This window comes from Cibotium barometz, chromosome 34 (assembly GCF_041138505.1).
Source record: "Cibotium barometz isolate CiBa-2024 chromosome 34, ASM4113850v1, whole genome shotgun sequence".
Classification (NCBI taxonomy): Eukaryota; Viridiplantae; Streptophyta; class Polypodiopsida; order Cyatheales; family Cibotiaceae; genus Cibotium; species Cibotium barometz.
Genome location: NC_141079.1, coordinates 36,272,669 through 36,292,946, shown reverse-complemented (window position 1 = coordinate 36,292,946; position 20,278 = coordinate 36,272,669).

Sequence of the window (20,278 nt, the reverse complement as noted above, 5' to 3'; positions counted from 1 at the left end):
TCTTGCACCATAGAAAGAGTGCAAGAACCAACCAATGTCGTGGGTCTTTGTTGCCAACCACACTCAGGAGCATAAAATAACTCAATCGAGAAGAATATATGCCATGACATAGCTCACAATTTCATGGGCAAGGTGTGTCACTCACCTCATGAATGCTTGTGCTCGGATTCTCGTAGGAGACGATGTTGTCGTGTAGCCACACTCCAAAGCATCACTCTGGCGCCGCACTCTAAAGGAAGCTCAACCCTCCTCTTACTCTAGCTCTCTCTCACACACATACACTCATACATACACAATGAGTATATAACAGCTCTAATTTAATTAGGTAATCAAGATATAAGAGAGTAAGAGAGTAGAGCAGAAGAGCACTCTATTAGTTGCATAAGGGAATGAGTCATGAGAGTTACATTTTAGGTTATGTAGGTGACCTCTAGGGTTCACACCCTTGAGTGGCCAAAGTTAATAGTCTAGTCCACAAACTCATTTTTCCACCCTCTCTAGTGCAAACACCTATTCTAAAGCTAGCACTCTCCACCTAAAATCTCGTGGTGTGCCTTTAAATATGCAAGCGACGAGCACACACGTAAAATATATAAAACATGGTTTCCACACGTTTCGGTGCTATGGCCCAAAGGTGGTGAAAATGATGCAGAGGCCATCATCGATGCTATAGAGGTCTCCGACAAGGGTTAACATACCCCCCTTCTTGTGATGTAGATTTTGTCCTCGAAATATGTCAATGAGCATGTGCGAGGCTAATATTGGGTACATGTTGGCATTGGAATTGTCACAGGTCATGGGAGTTTTGCAAGGCAACAAGTACAAGTAAGGTGCTCTCGTGGAAAATAATTAAAATTTAAGTATAATGTAAACACCTAATCAAGAAGTGAGGAAAGATTTTTTACTGGTCAAATTTTCTAGTTAAGACAAGGGTAATATTAAGGTTTTTCCAAATCTTATCTAAACAAAGATGGAACAAAAAGCATGCCTTAAGTTATGACCTTAGTCTAAAGCATGCCTTGGGTTATGACCTTAGTCTCTACACACTATCACTTGGGTGAAACCATCTATAGCTATTATCTAGCCTCATAAATGAAACTACTAAATGATTATTACGTGTTCAATTTGATTCTTTTATTTTAATTTTCTATTTAATAAGAAGATAAAAATATAAAAGTAGGGTACCACCCTCTATAGCAGAGATCCAAGAAATGGCCCAGAGACCTCATACAAGAGTATCTAAGAGCCGCTAAGTACCTCTACAATGATGGTTTTTTCTTTTAAGCCCTTTATTAATAAGGTTTTAGCCATAAGTTCCCATCCCATGGAGATTAAGACTACGGTCCCAAGGCTCCATCACTAAGAGCCAAAATTCCTACCTAAATCACACATAGCAATGGTTATCGTCTTGTGGGTTTTTTTGTATTTTTGCTTTGTTTTTGTTTTTTGTTTAAACTAGTTTCACTTTCACAATTCACTCTTGTTTGGTATAGCCACAACGCATGACTTTGAGAGTCATGAGGAGACGGAGCATCTCTATCAAAAAAAAATCTTCTCATTCTAGTCAATTAGCTATAATTTTTCTCTAGACCTCTGGGAATTTATTCCAGAGAGCACACTAAGGAAGGTGGAGTACTTGGCATACTTTAAGGTCGATCTCAGGAATGATTAAACTAAGACCAAATCCTAAATGGTTATCGAAGTAATAACTAGAAAAGTGATAGACCAATCACATAATGATGCAAGCAAGCAAGCACGCAAATAAACACTAAATGGAGAATCATAAAAAAGATTGAAATTGAAAATAATAGCACAATAGTTGAGGTTGGGTTTAAATTACACCTGGGCAAGTGTAAAAATCGGGTCCATATTGAGGTTTCATGTCCACTACAGTTGTAAATTTGGATCTGGTCTGCAAGGTTGCACCTCAATAGCCTATAATTAAAACTCATTCATAAGATAATCATAGCTCATAGGATGCTCCTATTTGACATCACTAGGTTGATTTTCCCCATGACTTGGGTTTGCTTCTAATATATGTCTCCTCTAAGATACTAGGAAATCATCTAAGTGCATCCTCACTATGATATGGCATGGGTACTATAGTAGGTAACTTAGCTAAGTAGCTAAGTTGTCTAGGGAATCACCCACCATGCTCTAGAAGGGAAAAGGATTCGGTAACATTACTTCATAGAATGATGGTGTAAGTCCATAATTTCTTGCCCTCCTCTCCTACTCTACAAGGTCTTCCTGTGTATTTCTTACTTGATAGGGTCCTCCCATTGGGTAAAGTACACTCACGTCATCATGTTGTTGTGTTGTCTCTCCTACCATGGACTTGTCCCATGGCACCTAAAATAGGTTCTATAATGCCAACATAAGTAGGACATTGCATACAACATACAATGCCCCACAGATAAAACATGGTTGCAAGGGGATTCCACAAAGGTGGCTCCACAACACCACTCCCCTAGTGGTGCATAAAAATAGTGTGTGGGTTTGGAAAGGAGGAATACTTAGTTGTCTCCTAATAGTACCATTCCTGGCAATCTAGGTCTAGGATAGGGTCAGTCGTATCAATCCACAAAAAGTCCATTCTCACGGGGGCGGCGTATAGTCACATCAAAGTCGTATTTCATTCTCTTATTTGACATGTGCTCTTTCTCATCATCTTTTTTTTAGTGCCTTGACCTCATGTAAGGTATTGTAGGTTTTTTGTAGCCAACCCTTCCAACTGTGCTCCATCAATGTTTGTTGGCTTGGAGCACCCTTTGTTACTTGTCGTGGCATGTCGATTTCTAGCTTTAATGGTGGTAAAGGGGTCTCATAAGACTTGGATGGAGCTTTGGGTTCTCCCTTATAGATAAGTAATGGAATTGACACTTGTGGCAAGGCAATTTGTACTTGCGTAGTGGGTCGCTCTAGGGAAATCAATGGGGTTGGCTCTTTGATAGCCAACAATGGTTTTGTAACATTTAATGATGTAGCTCCGGGGGGGGGGTCACTCACAAAAAAATGTGAATATCACGTGCGTTCATAAGAAGCATAATTTTAATTTATGAAACTTACAGAAATATATTTATAGAAGGGTATGATTTAAAATTTTTTCAAAAAAATTTACAGATTCATAAAGAAAAGGGGATATTATATAGATTAAAAAATTCACAAATAAGGGATTTAAAATATATAGGCCTTGAACGCACGCGATAGGGATATTTTACATATAGTGACCCCCCCGAGTGATGTAGAAGCTTCACCACATAAATCACCATATCTTGTGTGATAGAGTTTCTCTTTGGGATCCAGTTGGATGTTGGTGGTGAAGGTTCTTTTACAATATTTCTCCCTTTGTTGGCATTTGAGCTGCTGATTTGGGAATTTGTAAGTGTGATGGCAATGAGACTAGTGGTATACTTTTATGTTTTGGTATCCAAATACAATGGTTACCCTCGTAGTAACCTTGAGCTTTTAATAAGAGTTTAGGGATCCATTTTGGGGTAACTTGTAACTTGGACTTCCTCTTGGGGGGTTCACTATAAGTAAACCCTTTGTATCACGTGCGTTCAAGGCCTATTTAAAAAATCCCTTATCAATGAATTTTTCATGAATAAAATGTACCCTTTTTCTATTCAACCTGTGAATACCCCCTTTAAATGGTACCCTTTTGTATGTAAAAAATGTGTAAAAAAGGGATTTTAAAAATCCCTTTTGTTGAACCCACGTGCTACAATTACATATTTATGAGTGACTCCCCCCCCCCCCCCCCCCCCCCCCCGAGAATAGCTATGTTATTATCAAACCATATTTTTTGTCGACCTTGAGAACCATGTTAAGGTTCTGCTTGCTTGCTTGGTCGGTTGAGGAAGAAAGACAAATAGCTATGCAGAACATGTTAACTAAAAAGGATCGACAAAAAACATGGTTTGATAATAATCTCAAGGATAAGGAAATCAAGGACGGAGACCTAGTACTTATGTATGGAGTTCGCAACAAAAAGAAGAAACTAAAATATACCAATAAAGGACCATTTCGAGTCTGCAAAATAACACCTCAAGGTACTATGGGTGGTTAGACTCTTGATGGAGTTGAAACTGTCGACTTCCTTAATATTAGTAAATTCAAAAATTATTATGGTCCTCTTACCAAGGAAGCCTTACAAGTCGCACATGATATGAAGGCAACCAAGGAGAAAGGGGAACTAAAACAATCTCAAGCTCAACAAGCAAATCCGACAGCAGCAATGACGAGAAGCTATTCTAGGATCCACACAAGCCTTTGTGGGAGAGGTTGAAGGAGACATAGAGGAGCACATAGCACCTCTACAAACATCTATTAAACTGCCTAGCCCTTTTATGGTAAAGTGCTTTATGATGCATTACTTGATATGGGGGCTAGACATAATCTAATTTCCTTCAATGCATGGAACTAGTCGGGAAAACCCCAACTCGTCGATGCCTCCTTAAAGATGAAAGGTATCCATGGTACAAATACCAAGGTTCTTAGGCTATTATAAAGAGACATAATATGATGGCTGTAAGATTCCTCCCTCCACCTTTTGAGGTGTACAGGTGTAAGAACCTCCCCTTCTGATCTTGTAATTATTCCGCTCTTTGAAATAAAAGAAAGATTCTATTTGACCCTGTTTTGACCTAGAGAGAGAAAATATCTAGAGAGAGATAATCCAAAATTGAGATATTTTTGGATATACAAAATCCTCCTAGTGTCTAAAATGGTTTCCCCTGAAACAGAAATTCAAAAAAAACTTTCCAATGTACAATTGGAATTAATTGAAAATAGGTAAAAAGGTAAGGGTCCAGATTTTCAGAAATTTTTGAATTATGCTCCAATTAAGGTTCCTATGGGCCAATAGGATCAATCCAAGTATGGGGAGGAGATAAATCCAATTTATACAAGAAAAATCCCCAAAAATGAGTAAATGCTCACATAAGATGAAGAGTTGAGTAAGGACAAGGTTTATTAGTAAAAAACTATGAGTATTACTAAAAAAATGAGATATTTTGGGAATAATGATTCAATTTTGACACCTTGGTAGGAGAAGGGGGCTCTTCAAGGAGGCACCTATTTCACATGTGTGGTGGAGTTTTAAACTCAAAAATATTGTGATATTTTTATCTCTCCTCTCTCCTGATCAAAACAAATCAAAAAGGAGCCAAACTAGGTCCAAATCTTGTCCAAATTCAGCCAAACTGAACCTGGAAAATTCTAGAAACTAGTTCAACTTGGCTAGAGGCCTCCCTTGCCTATAAATAGATCCTTAGCCATTTGTAAAAACATATGAGAACTATACCATGCCAGTATTATACTGAAATAATGATATTTTCTATTATCCTCTAAAAATCCTCTACAAATTGAAGAGATTGGAGCTTCTCTCTCTCTTCAATCTTCCTTGGAGACTTCATCAACATACCAAACCAATTGATTGGTTGGGGGCCTCTACTTTGATCAAAGAATCAAGAAATCTAAGAGGTAAATTGTGGTTTATGGTCTTTTTTCTTTAATCTCCAAATATTTCTCTCTTCTCAACCCCTCTCAAGCTTGAGAAGCATTCAATTGAATGGCTTTTTAATACAATTGAAGTTCTTTAATGAATTATGGTGATAAAATGCATAAATTTCTATTTATGCTTAAATTAAATGTTGTTTTAAGCATGTCTCTCTCTCCCCCAAAGAATGGTCATTCCTATGACCTATTCTATATTCAAATGAAGCTTCTCATGAAGCAATTCTCTAATCTAAAAGTAATTTCTATGCTTGTCAAATTAGAGGCCAAATAAGTGGCTTTTTAATGCTTTTATGCTATTTAATTTATGAAAAAATTAAGAATCAAGTCCATGATTGGATATTGATCCAGTTAATGGTTATTCTAATCATAGGAATATTACTAAACTTATGCTTTCAAATTATTGAGAATTATCAATAATAGCAGCGGAGCTATGGTAAAATTTTTAAAAAATTAACACATAAATTATTTTCATTCATAATATGAAAAGAGGACTTCCTACCATATTCTAGGATTAATCATCCTAGGTTAATTGATTAATTCTCATCATAACCATGGATAAATTGATTTTAATGTTTATGCACAAATAGTTGTTAAAAATGTTAAGAGAAATTTCTATGACATTTAGAATTCCATCATTTAGATGGGAAAAGAGAAATTCCTAGCATATTGGAATTAATGAGTATTTTTAAATTCAAAGATAAATTTTAGATAAATTTTTTTTATCTATGATAAATATTTAAATGTTAAAAGAGGAACTCCTATGACATTTGGAATTCCATCATTTAGATGAGAAAAGAGAAATTCCTAGTATATTGGAATTAATGAGTATTTTAATTAAATTCAAAGATAAAATTTAGATAAATTTATTTTATCTATGAGAAATATTTAAATGTTAAAAGAAGAATTCCTATGATGTTTGGAATTCCATCATTTAGATGGAAAAAGAGAAATTTCTAGTATATTGAAATTAATGAGTATTTTAATTAAATTCAAAGATGAAATTTAGATAAATTTATTTTATCTATGAGAAATATTTAAATGTTAAAAGAGAAATTCCTATGACATTTGGAATTCCATCATTTAGATGGGAAAAGAGAAATTCCTAGCATATTGAATTAATGGGTATTTTATTTTAGATGAAATTACTTTATGAGAAATATTTGATTGATAAAAGAGGAATACCCATGACATTGGAATGCAATTAATTAAATGTAAAAAGAGAAATTTCCATGGTATTTGAGATCCAAGAAATTAAATGAGAAGAAGAGGAATTTTTAGTATAATTTAATTTATGATTATTTATCAAAAGTGAAAATATGGGTAGAATTGATTTCTTTAAATCCCATGAATTCTTTTATTCAAAAGAGGAATATTGAATATAATTCATTTGAGAAATTGAGAATGAATATGGAAATAGTCGTCGAGAAAAAGAACCTTTAATTAGGCCAAGCAATTGGTAAAAATTTAGAAAAAGTCCCATTATCGGGATCAACCTAGAAAAAGCTATTAAATGGGAATAGCATGTGAATGGATGAGATTAGGTGAAAATAGGATGTGATAAGATGTGTATGGGATGTGATAGGATGTGATAAGATGTAAACGGGATGCGATAGGATGAGAATGGCTGTGATAAGATGTGTATGGTATGTAATAGAATGTGAATGGATGTGATAAGAGGTGTGTGGGATGTGATAGAATGTGAATGGATGTGATAAGCTGTGTATGGGATGTGATAGAATGTGATAAGATGTGATGTTATGAGAATGAATGTGGATGTGTATGTGGAAGAATGTATGTGGATGTATATGTGGATGTGGATGTGGAAGAATGAATGTGGATGTGTATGTGGAAGAATGAATGTGGATGTGTATGTGGAAGAAGAATGGATGTGTATGTGGAAGAAGAATGGATGCGGATATGTATGTGGAAGAATGGATGTGGATGTGTATGTGGAAGAAGAATGGATGCGGATATGTATGTGGAAGAATGGATGCGGATGTGTATGTGGAAGAATGGATGTGGATGTGTTGTGGAAGAATGGATGTGGATGTGTATGTGGAAGAATGGATGTGGATGTGTATGTGAAAGAATGGATGCGGATGTGTATGTGGAAGAATGGATGTGGATGTGTATGTGAAAGGATGTGATGTCGATGTGAGTGAATGAATGGATGTGAATCGGGATGTGAATGAATGAGATGTGATGTCATGCGAATTGGATGTAAATGTATGATATAGGATGTGAATGGATGAGATGTGATGTGATGTGAATCGAGATAAGAATGAATGAGATGAGATGTGATGTAAATTGAGATAGATGTGAAATGAATTAGGTGTGATGGGATGTGAATATAGGTTGATGTGAGTGGATGAGATGTGATGAGAATAAATGAGGATAGATGTGAAATGAACTAGGTGTGATGGGATGTGAATATAGGTTGATGCAAGTGGATGAGATGTGATGAGAATAAATGAGGAAAGAAGTGATGAGATGAAAAATGATGTGATTGGATGAGAATAGAAATACATATGAATTGGATATGGATTAAGTAATGTGGACAGATGTGGAACAATGTGAAAGACGAGAGTTCATTATAGAAACTGTATTTATGACCTGTTTTTTAATGACTGTTTTATGTCAATAATGCTAGGGAAGCATTTTGACCATCTTGAGGATGAGGTCGTGGAGACCTAACTGATAAAGTTGCAACAGCTGACGGAGAGTCAACGGAGGATGTCTCGCGTAGTAGCAAGGTCGACCGAGGTCTTGACCAGTCTCGGTTCAATTAAAATGGTGAGCTTCTCGTATGGTGGATGAGGGACCAAGGAAGTGGCCGATGAGTGAAGTGCTAGGTCACTTGCGAAGGATCCTAGAGGGTGCTGACCATACGATGCTCGGGCTCTGGGTCGCCGACGATACCCACACGTGCGTCGGGGAAGATATTGGAACAAGGAGTAAGAGTTGTTTTCTGAAATCGGACATGGATCTATTTGATTGACCTTGTTGGTCCACAAAATGGATGAGTCCATGGCTCTTTTATATGGATCTATTGGTTGATCTTGCTGATCTTCAACGGAGATTCCATCTTGATTTTTATAAATGAATATATTGGCGGGTACTATGAGCTAGGAACTATCAAAAAGGCCCCTGAGGGAGAGGTGGTGAGCGTTCTGGTTTGCCCAATGATGCCATATGTACACTGATGAAGGAATGATTGAAAATTAGGATTCAACCGGATATTTTGGAGGATTATGATCAGTGACACTATGGTTTCATAAAATGATTGTTTTAAAGATAGCTAAATTTGTGAAAAAGGCAATTTCATATTGGGTGTGTAAGTAGTGTGACTGGCATTAAATTTGCATGAATATCTGGCTAGGGGACCTGGGAACTCTTTTCCCTGGTACCCGGGACAAAACTTAACCAAATTTCTAATTGGATCCCATCACTACAGTGGTTGGGCGGTTGGCTAACCCATGGGACTGGATGGGGTTAGGCTGGACTCATGGATCCATAAAATGAGACTCAATTATGTTATAGTACGATAGATGAAGTAAATCCCGGATAGTAATTGTTCTATGGAAAAAGAATCAACGGCTGTGCCTTTCGATGGGGAAAAAAGCGTTGGTTTCTATGATCCAAGTGCAAGTATCTTCCTTGATCTGACCAAGTGACTCACAGGTTCGGTAGGATCAGTTTTGTAAGATTCCTCCCCAGCCTCTCAAGATGTCCAGCATCTTCCCCTGTAATCAAATCCCTCTTCAAAAATATAAAAGATCTTGTTTCTACTTATTTTGACCTAGAGAGAGAAAATATTCTAGAAAGAGAATATTCAAATTTTGAATATTTTTGGATGGAAAAATATCTCTTCTTATTGAAATAAGCTCCCCCAAAACAAAAGTTCAAAAAGATTTTCAAAAGGTGCATTAGAAATTAAGAATAATCTGTTCAAGAGGCCTTATCCTAGGGGTCCAGATTTTCAAAAAATTTCAAATTAAGGTTTTGAGGGGCCAATCAAATTTATCCAAATGTGTGGAGAAGATAAATAGAAGAAATAAAGAAAATCCCCCCAAAAATGAGTAAATGACTCACATAAGATGAAGAATGGTGAACTAAGGACCAAAGGAAAAGCTTAAAAATGGATTTTTGGCACCTCACAATGGGGATGAGGCGCCTACTTCACATGTGTAATGGAGTTTTAAATCTTCAAAAATTGAGATATTTCATCTCTCCTCTCTCCTAATTCAAGTCTAGTTCCAAAAAGTAAGCTAAACTGACCTAAAAATGGTCAAAAATTGACCAAACTGATTTAGAAAATTCTAGAATCAGTTTGCTTGGTTAGGAGCTCACTTTTTCCTATAAATAGAAGCCTCCCCCTTTGTTGAAAAATAATAGCATTTTATGCACTGTTACTCTACTCCTCCCAAGAGCCAAGAGCTGTGAATTTCTTAATAATTCACTAGTTTTTGACCTTTCCCTCTTCTAAAGATTGGTGGCCACTCTTGTTACAAACAAGAGTAGAACCCTCAAACCATTAAGCCAAAGGAAAGCTCCCAAAATTTATGTAAGTTAGAAATCTTATATTTTTCTTTATTCTTTTTATGCTTTTCTAATTTTTGTGTTGTTTGAAGTGATAAATGCACGCTATGCCTTGTGGAAAGGCTTTCCCCCTCTCTCATTCTTAAAATCAGCCCTTCTTTATCCTAGTTAAGTGAACTAATAGTTAAAATTAAACTCTCATATTAATTCTCTTTTAAAAGTGAATATTATTTAGTTTAGAATGCTTAAAACCAATTGAGGTTAATTGTTAAGTAAAAATAAGTAGGAAAAAGTGAAAATTGTTTAGTTTAGAATGCTTAAAACCAATTGAGGTTAATTGTTAAGTAAAAATAAGTAGGAAAATTCAAAAAAATGATCAGCCATACAAAGGAGGTTATGGTGAAATTTTTTAAAATTTTAGAAATAAGTATTATCTTTTATTATTCTAAAAGAGTAATTCCTATCGTTTCTATATTCTAAAAGTGTCATTTTCATGCATAGAAGATGCATATTGATTATTTTTTTATGCATAAAAGAATAATTTTTATTATGAAAGTGTTACTTTCATCAAAATGGATTTTTATGCATAAAAGAATAATTTTTTAATTATGAAAGTGTTACTTTCATCAAAATGGATTTTTATGCATAAAAGAATAATTTTTTTATTATTTCATCAAAATGGATTTTTATGCATAAAAGAATAATTTTTTTAATATGAAAGTGTTACTTTCATCAAAATGGATCTTTATGCATAAAAGAATAATTGTTTTGGATTTTTATGCATAAAAGAAATTTTTTTTTATTATGAAAGTGTTACTTTCATCAAAATGGATTTTTATGCATAAAAGAATATAATTTTTTTTAAGTGTTACTTTCATCATTATTGATTTTTATGCATAAAAGTATGCATGAAAGAATATTTTTTTATTATAAAAGTGTTACTTTCATCATTATTGATTTTTATGTGTAAAAGTATGCATGAAATACTTTTTTATTATAAAAGTGTTACTTTCATCATTATTGATTTTTATGTATAAAAGGATGCATAAAAGAAATTTTTTTAATTATAAAAGTGTTACTTTTATCATTATTGATTTGTATGCATAAAATAATGCATAAAAGGATTTTTTTATTATAAAAGTGTTACTTTCATCATTATTGATTTTTATGCATAAAAGGATTTTTTTTATTATAAAAGTGTTACTTTCATCAGTATTGATTTTTATGCATAAAAGGATGCATAAAAGAAATTTTTTAAATTATAAAAGTGTTACTTTTATCATTATTTATTTTTATGCATAAAATAATGCATAAAAGATTTTTTTTATTATAATAGTGTTACTTTCATCATTATTGATTTTTATGCATAAAAGGATGCATAAAAGAAATTTTTTTAATTATAAAAGTGTTACTTTTATCATCATTGATTTTTATGCATAAAGATTTTTTTTATTATAAAAGTGTTACTTTCATCATTATTGATTTTTATGCATAAAATAATGCATAAAAGAAATTTTTTTATTGTAAAAGTGTTACTTTCAATATCGATTTTTATGCATAAAAGAATTTTATTTTTATATCAAAATAAGAGTTCTCTTTAATCCTATGTCTAATTCCCATGAATATTGGTAAATGATTAAGTAAATACTCTGTGAAAGAAAATCCTACCGTTTCATATTCTCTAAGATGACAATGAGAAAATTCAGTGAAGCTATCGAAATCAGAATTTTAGATAATTCATGATTAGTTTTAAATTCAGTAAAGTAGTAATTGAAATAATTCCCTTTGATAAAGATAGTTCAAGAAGAACCTTTCCAGACTCAAAACCTGAATCAGTCTATAACCAAGACATAACTCCTTCGTCAGTTTCAAGAAGTGACGATGTGACCAGTTCCATAATCTGCACTCAAATCACCCACCGAATCTGAAACTAAGTTGAGACCTTTGATTTTGATCTGAGGATTAAGAATTCAGAATTCAAGGAATTTTGCTTGGGAATCCAGACTGTGATCTAGAAGTCTTGGGATACGGAATTAAGATATACTCATTGTATTCAAAAGAAAATCAAACTGAAAACTTACCTAGAAACCCTGTTTTCTTAAAAGACTGTGTTACACCAGAATGCTGGAGGGAGAATTTGGTATATGTGTTTTCTAAGGGAAGGTCGGTTGCAACAACAGCTGGCGGGGAGTGTTCAAAGGACAGCTCACGCGGCAAAGCCTGCCTAGGTCTTGACCAGCCTCGGTATGGTTAAAATGGTATGCTTTCGGTATGATGGACGAGGGCTGACAAAGTGGTCCGTGAGTGAAGTGCCAGGACACCTAAGGATGAGGATCCTGGAGGGTTCTGACCAGGCGATGCACGGGCTCGCGGTGCCGAGGACACCCATGCATATGTCGAGGAAGATATTGTATGATGGACCAATGTTTATTGTAATCTATTACTGGATCTCGTTGTTGACCCGCTGGTCTCAACGGAGAGTCCAGAGTGATACTATTTTATGAGAAACAAAGACTCAATGGAAATTTTGAGTTATGACATGTGTAACCATTGTCAATGGATTGTTTTATAAGTTAAAGTTTAAAGAGGAGTATGTGCGTATCTGTATTCTAAAGTAAAAGTTAAGAAAGGCATTCAATTATGGGTAGGTGAGTACTTGTCTGGTTCTACTATTCCAGTGGTTGGGCGGTGGCTAACCCATGGGCCGGATGGGGTTAGGTTGGAATCAGTAGAGTTTTAACAATAAAATTGATTAATAGGAATACGCTTAGAACTCGAGTAGTTAATTAGAATCTTGAAGACTTCTCTAAAGAATAAATCAACGGCTGTGCCTGATTAGTTCAATATCTTGACCTCGTTAGAAAAATCCGTTAAGAAAATAAAAATGGTGGAATCGTCCCCACTTTTCGGGCATGGAAAATTTTCCCGGTTTCGATTTTTGGAAGGACCACCAGCTTAGTCTCGTGCCCGGACATTCGAGAGCGAGGCCCCGAGTGAGAAACCCTGCCCCGCGCAAGAGGAAGGTACTTCCGCTACTACCATCCCCCAGGAATCCGCGATGCGCAGAGGGGGCAGTGGGACCTCACAGTTGGGTATCAGAGCACTGTTGTAAAATTTACGTAACAACAGCAAACATTACTTAAAATTTTTAAAGTAAGTCTGGGAAATAATGTTTTCGCTTGTTAATATTATGTTGAATAAACTTCAAAAATTTTGAAAACTTATAAATTGAATTGGAAATTATAGATGGAAGTTCCATATTTATCCGGTATTCCCGACCTCACCCAGTCACAAGACATGACCGCGTTCGCCTTTGAGCATCTCATCTCTTCCGCTTTGACTCGAACAAGCCGAGCAAGACTCACAAGCCATTTCGAGGATTTATATTTTCCTGACCCAGCGGAGAGATGACAGCATAAGTGGTCTGCAGGGCAGTATGTCCACGCCTCTTGTGACCAGCGTGCAATGCTGTGGCAGAACCTCTCATTGGCAATGATTCTGTTAAAGCTGAAAATGGTACATGGTGTCATTCTATATCATTCAATGCCTCGAAATTGAAATTTCAGAATTTCATGCCAAGTCTACAGACTCCTTAGTTGCTTTATTCCTAAGGAGAAGATAATAGCTCTCTTGTCAGTAAGTGAACGTTTGTATCAAGGCATGGCTATGGCCCAGTACCATCGTCTTATGCGTCTCCCGAGGAGATTTTGAATTCTGGAGCCGAGCTACTCTATGTACTTTTGTATAAATAAAGAAACGTTTTCTGGAGAAAAATTCCCTATTGTATAAGTGATTGTTTATGGACGAACTGTTAAAGAAAAATGGACGAACTGTATAAGTGATTGTTTATGGATGAACTGTATAAGTGATTGTTTATGGACGAACTATTAAAGAAAAATCTGTTATCAGACATATGTCATAGATCTCCAATAAGATCATTGTCTTGTTTAAGAAATTATTTTTCAAACCTCTTAAGTCTTAGGATCTCGTGGACGATATCAAAATAAAAATTTAATAATATATAAATTTTTGGCAGAATCATGAGACAAGGAAACTGTGGTTGTCAGCCAGACCCTTTCTCTAAAGATGACAAGCTTGACCCTGATGTTCACAAGGCTCTTCATAGGACTTAGCCAGGACCCTTCAGAAGGGGAGAACCTGGGCGAGGCTGTGGAGAAATGGGTGGAAGCCATGGAAGAATATTTTGATGTCACAGGCTACAACAAGCGGAGCAAAATGGCTCTTGCCAGGCTGAAAATAGTGGAAACAGCCAGGGTAGCATGGAGGAACCACTGTGACACACCAACCATCTGGACAGAAATACTCGGTCCTAGAACAACCTAAAAACCTATTTGAGAAAGAGATTTTGTCCCCCTGGATTTTTGGAAACCAAAATGAACGAATTCTTAGAGCTAAAGCAGGGGAGCAAAACCATCAAGGAATATCAACAGGCCTTTGCTCTTCTACTCAAATATTCACCACCTCTAGATGAAGAACAACTCATGGCCAGGTTCATTTGGGGGATGAACGAACCCTTGGACACACTGGTCAAAAATGCCAAGCCAGTGTCCATGTGGCTGAAGCTATCAGAATGGCGAAGGACTTTGCCAAAGCCTTCATCGTAAAAGTCCCGCCAAAGCCAACTCCCTCATTCTTCAAGAGATTTCAGACACCGGGAAGTTCTTCCAACTTTCCACCTCCAAAGAGACACCAAGGTCCTAAACCAGAATGTGGAGACGGGAAGCTTTAGAAACGAAGGAAGACCTTTCCCCCGAAGTACATTCTCCGGAACTCCCGGCTCTCTCTAGAATGCAAAAAGAAGACCTTCGAAGCGAGAACAGATGCTTCAGATGTCAAGGACTTGGGCACCAGCTCAAGGATTGCCCCTCTCCTGTGAGCCAAGGAAGCCAAGGTCCCAGAGTTCCGAGACAGACTCCTTCTTATCAATCCAATCAGGGTCCCCCGCGCCAGAATCAGGGAAATCCCAGGAGAACTCTAGCTCAGCCGTCTGCCTTTGTCCAGAGAGTAGCCTCAGAACTCCTTCCCAGAACTGGAGCAACCAAAGAGAAAGAGTTCCGCCTCAGACTGTAGTAGCTAGAGTAGTCACAATTGCAAAAGTAGTCGACGAGGAAAGAGGATAGATTTATGCTGCAATTGAAAACCAAGGGCCAAATTGTCAATTCTCTGTTAATACTCCAGCTGAGTATCAGGGTAAGCATTTTAAGCTTTTGATTGATTCAGGTAGTACTCATTCTTTCATTTCCCCTGGATGCTTGCATAAGCTAGTCTTAGATCGGAAATCAGGGAAACCTATGCAAGTTGAATTGGCAAGTGGAAAGATTCTTTTCACTCACCTTGAAACAGATCATATTCAGTTCAATCTAGATGGGAATTTAACTAACTGTCAGTTCAGAGTTATACCTTTGGGAGTTTTTAACGGGATCCTTGGAATGGATTGGCTCCACAAAAATCAAGCTGACATTCACTGTCATAATGGAACCATTTCCTTCTGTGACCTTCATGGAAACAAAGTTCAAGGAACCGGAATTTCAGGATCCCCAAGTTTGCAGTTATTAGTAAAGGCTTGTAAGTTACTAAAAGGACTTAGAAAGAAGTAGCGCATTTATCTTGTCAAAATGAATCCGGTAGACTCAAAGTTAAAAGCTAAAGAACCTGAATGGTTAAGTGATTATGATGATTTATTCCCAACAGAGCTAACAGAGATGCCTCCAATTCGGGAAGTAGATCATGTGATAGAATTAACCCCCGAAGCTCAACCAGTAGCCCTGCGCACGTACAAAATGCTAGCTCCTGAAGCCATCGAACTCAAGGAATAGCTTAGATAGCTGTTAGAACAAGGATTTGTAAGACCCACTGTTTCACCTTGGGGTGCGCCAGTTCTCTTTCAGAAAAAGAAAGATGGAACGCTAAGACTCTATGTGGACTACAGAGGTCTAAATCAACTGACAGTTAAGAATAAGTATCCTATCCTTAGAATTGATGAGCTTCTGGACAGGCTAAGTGGAGCCCAGATCTTCACAAAGATAGATCTCAAATCACGATATTATTAGATCAGGATTAATGAGCAAGATATCCCGAAGACAGCCATCAATACTCGGTATGGGCATTATGAATTCACTGTCATGCCGTTTGGATTGACAAATGCCCCAGCTACATTCAATCGCTTAATACCCCAACTACATTCAATCGCTTAATGCAGGACATTCTTAGAGAATACTTGGATGATTTTGTTCTTGTTTTCTTTGAATCTGATATTCTAATTTACTCAAAGAATGCAGCTGACCATGAAGCTCATGTCAGAAAAGTTCTTGAGATTCTAAGGATGCACGAACTCTTTGCAAAAAAGAGCAAATGCACTTTCTATGCCGACCATGTTGAATACTTGGGCTTTCTGGTATCAAAAGATGGAATTTCTCCATACTCCGTAGAAGTCCAAGCATTCATAGATTGGCCTAAACCAAAGACAGTGAAAGAAGTCAGAGGATTCTTGGGATTGACTGGTTGGTATAGAATTTTTATACCAAAGTATGCTCTCATAGCTTCTCCCCTGACTAATCTTCTCAAGAAGAATATTCCGTTTCAATGGTCTGCCAGGTGCCAGAGTGCTTTTGATAAGCTGAAGACCGCCTTGGTAACCAATCCCGTTCTGAAGCTGTTAGATTTCTCTCTACCCTTTGAAGTAGTAACTGATGCCAGTGGTTTTGCCCTGGGAGGTGCACTCATGCAGGAAGGTCATGCAGTGGCCTATGAATCCCGAAAACTCAAAATGCATAAGAGGAATTATGCTGTCCCCACGACTTGGAACTACTTTCAGTAGTATATGCCCTGAAGTTGTGGAGACATTACCTACTAGGTCAAAGATTCACTTTGATGTTGACAGATCATCAGAGCTTAAAGTGGATCTTCACTCAGAAGGATCTCAACATGCGCCAAAGAAGGTGGATGCACACCCTATAGGAATTTGATTTTGAAATCAAGTACCGCCCAGGCAAAGAAAATGTGGTAGCAGATGCCCTTAGCAAAAAAAGCCTCCTTGCTTGCAATTACTGTAGTGTCAAATCCTTTGATTATTGAAGCAAGAGAGAAGATCATGCAGGATAGATTCTTTAGCTCTATTGCTACCCTACTTATGCAGGAAAGTAAAACTCCACAGGAGTTGAACCGAGTTCAAGGGTACAGCCTGGATGATGGAATTTTGTATTATAATCACAGGCTATGCATTCCCAATTCTGAATGAAGCCTATGACAGCCTTATTGCAGGACATCCAGGTCTCATCAAAACCTACATGTCTGTGAAGAAAAGCTTCTTTTGGCCTGGTCTACAAAAGGATGTGCTTAATCATGTACGTCAATGTCTATCCTGTCAGAAAGTCAAGGCCAAGAAAGTAAAAATGCCTCAGAAATTACATCCTTTAGATATCCCCCAGATGAAGTGGGAATGTATCAGTATGGATTTTATTACTGGATTACCTTCACAGTGCAAGCAGGTTACAACTCCATCTTCGTGGTAGTTGATAGATTAACCAAAGTTGCCCATCTGATTCCAGTAAAAGAAACCTACACTGCAGTGGATGTGGCCAGAGTGTTTCTCAAGGAAATCTTCAGATTGCATGGCCTACCCAGAAGAATAGTAAGTGATCGAGTCCCCAAATTCACGTCAAGATTTTAGACTGCATTTTTTGAAGCAGTAAGAACTTTCTTGGATCTCAGCACAGCCTACCACCTTGAGACCGATGGTCAAACAAAAAGGGTAAACCAAGTAATCGAAGATATACTTCGGTCATGCTGTGGGGGCAGGGAACCCAAGAAGTGGCTAATCTATCTGCACCTAGTCGAGTTTGCCTACAATGCTTCTTATCACAGAAGTATTGGGATGAACCCTTTCAAAGCTTTGTATGGACAAGATTGCTTAACTCCATTAACTTGGTCCGACCCATTAATTAGGGTCGAGATATCCAGACAGATGCTTGATGATATAGAGCAACAGATGTAGGCAATTCGTAAAGATATAAAAGCTGCCCAGGATAGACAGAAGCAGTATGCAGATAAGAAGAGGACAGACAGAGAATTCGAAGAAGCAGATATGGTCTTCATTCGAGTACGCCCCAAAAGAAGTTCTCTATCTCTTGGGAAGTACAAGAAGTTATCTCCCAGATATTGTGGGCATATCTGATTACAAAGAAAGTAGGTGACTTAGCCTACGAGCTTCTTCTGCCTCCTCATCTTAAAGTACATAATGAATTTCATGTCAGCCTTCTTAAAAAGTATATACCAAGCCCGAATCATGTGCTTGATGATGAAATCTTAACTTCTTCAACCCAAGGGCAGATGGAACTCCAACCTAAAGAAATCCTTGATGTTTAAGAAAAGATTCTCAGGAATAAAATTCTGAGAGAATTATTGGTCGAATGGAAGTTCTATCCTTTTGAAGATGCCACCTGGGAGAGAAGGAAGCCAACTGTTGCAGGATTACCCCCAGTTTGCGAGATGAGCACATCTCGCATTTTTCAAGTGGGAGAGAATGTAAGATTCCTCCCCAGCCTCTCAAGATGTCCAGCATCTTCCCCTGTAATCAAATCCCTCTTCAGAAATATAAAAGATCTTGTTTCTACCTATTTTTACCTAGAGAGAGAAAATATTCTAGAAAGAGAATATTCAGATTTTGAATATTTTTGGATGGAAAAATATCTCTTCTTATTAAAATAAGTTCCCTTGAAACAGAAGTTCAAAAAGATTTTCAAAAGGTGCATTAGAAATTAAGAATAATCTGTTCAAGAGGCCTTGTCCTAGGGGTCCAAATTTTTGAAAAATTTCAAATTATGGTTTTGAGAGGCCAATCAAATTCATCCAAATGTGTGGAGAAGATAAATAGAAGAAATAAAGAAAATTTCCCCAAAAATGAGTAAATACTCACATAAGATGAAGAGTGGACTAAGGACCAAAGGAAATCTCTCTCTCTCTCTCCTCGACTTACTCTCTGACGATGTCATGAAAGCATGAGCTTGAATTGGCCAAAAAGCATCGCCTTCTTTCGAATAAAAGAAAGATTCTGTTTTACCTTGTTTTGACCTAGAGAGAGAAAATGTCTAGAGAGAGATAATCCAAAATTGAGATATTTTTGGATATAAAAATCCTCCTAGTGTCTAAAATGGTTTCCCCTGAAACAGAAATTCAAAAAGAACTTTCCAATGTGCAATTGGAATTAATTAAAAATAGGTTATCAGGACCTTAGCCTAAGGGTCCAGATTTTCAAAAAAATTTGAATTATGCTCCAATTAAGGTTCCTATGGGCCAATAGGATCAATCCAAGTGTGGGGAGGAGATAAATCCAATTTATAAAAGAAAAACCCCCAAAAATGAGTAAATGCTCACATAAGATGAAGAGTTGACTAAGGACAAGGTTTATTAGTAAAAAACTATGAGTATTACTAAAAAATGAGATATTTTGGGTATAATGATTCAATTTTGACACCTTGGCAAGGAGAAGGGGGCTCTTCAAGGAGGCACCTATTTCACATGTGGTGGAGTTTTAAACTCAAAAATATTGTGATATTTTTATCTCTCCTCTCTCCTAGATCAAACCAAATCAAAAGGGAGCCAAACTAGGTCCAAATCTTGTCCAAATTCAGCCAAACTGAATTTGGAAAATTCTAGAAACTAGTTGGACTTGGTTAGAGGCCTCCCTCACCTATAAATAGATCCTTAGCCCTTTGTAAAAAAATATGATGTATCATTATGATGCCTTTGCCAATTACCATGACCTCATTGACTCCCCCTGCCTCTAAACTGGTCTCTTCCACATGTATGTTGTTGTTGTGAATCCTGGGACTGTTGCTGCTGACTATAATTCTGATTACCTATTCAGCCACCACCTTGGCCATGTCCACGACCTCTACCTCATCCTCCCTCTACCTGCACTTGTGTAGAAGGCTTGCTACTTTAAAATGTTTCTGTTTTGTGAAGACTTTTGATCTTCACCCAAGTTCTTCTCTTCAATGATCAACATTGACACCAAATCTGTGAAGTTGGGAATGTTCTCCCAAGTCTGAATAGATGTCTTGAACGCCTTGTATTGTGGCCTGAGACCACGTAGACACACTTCCACTTTATCATTCACACGCATATTCTTCTTTTCCACAATATGAATCTCATTCTTCAACTGAATCTTTTGTGCCTTGGTGTTGGTTTCATAATA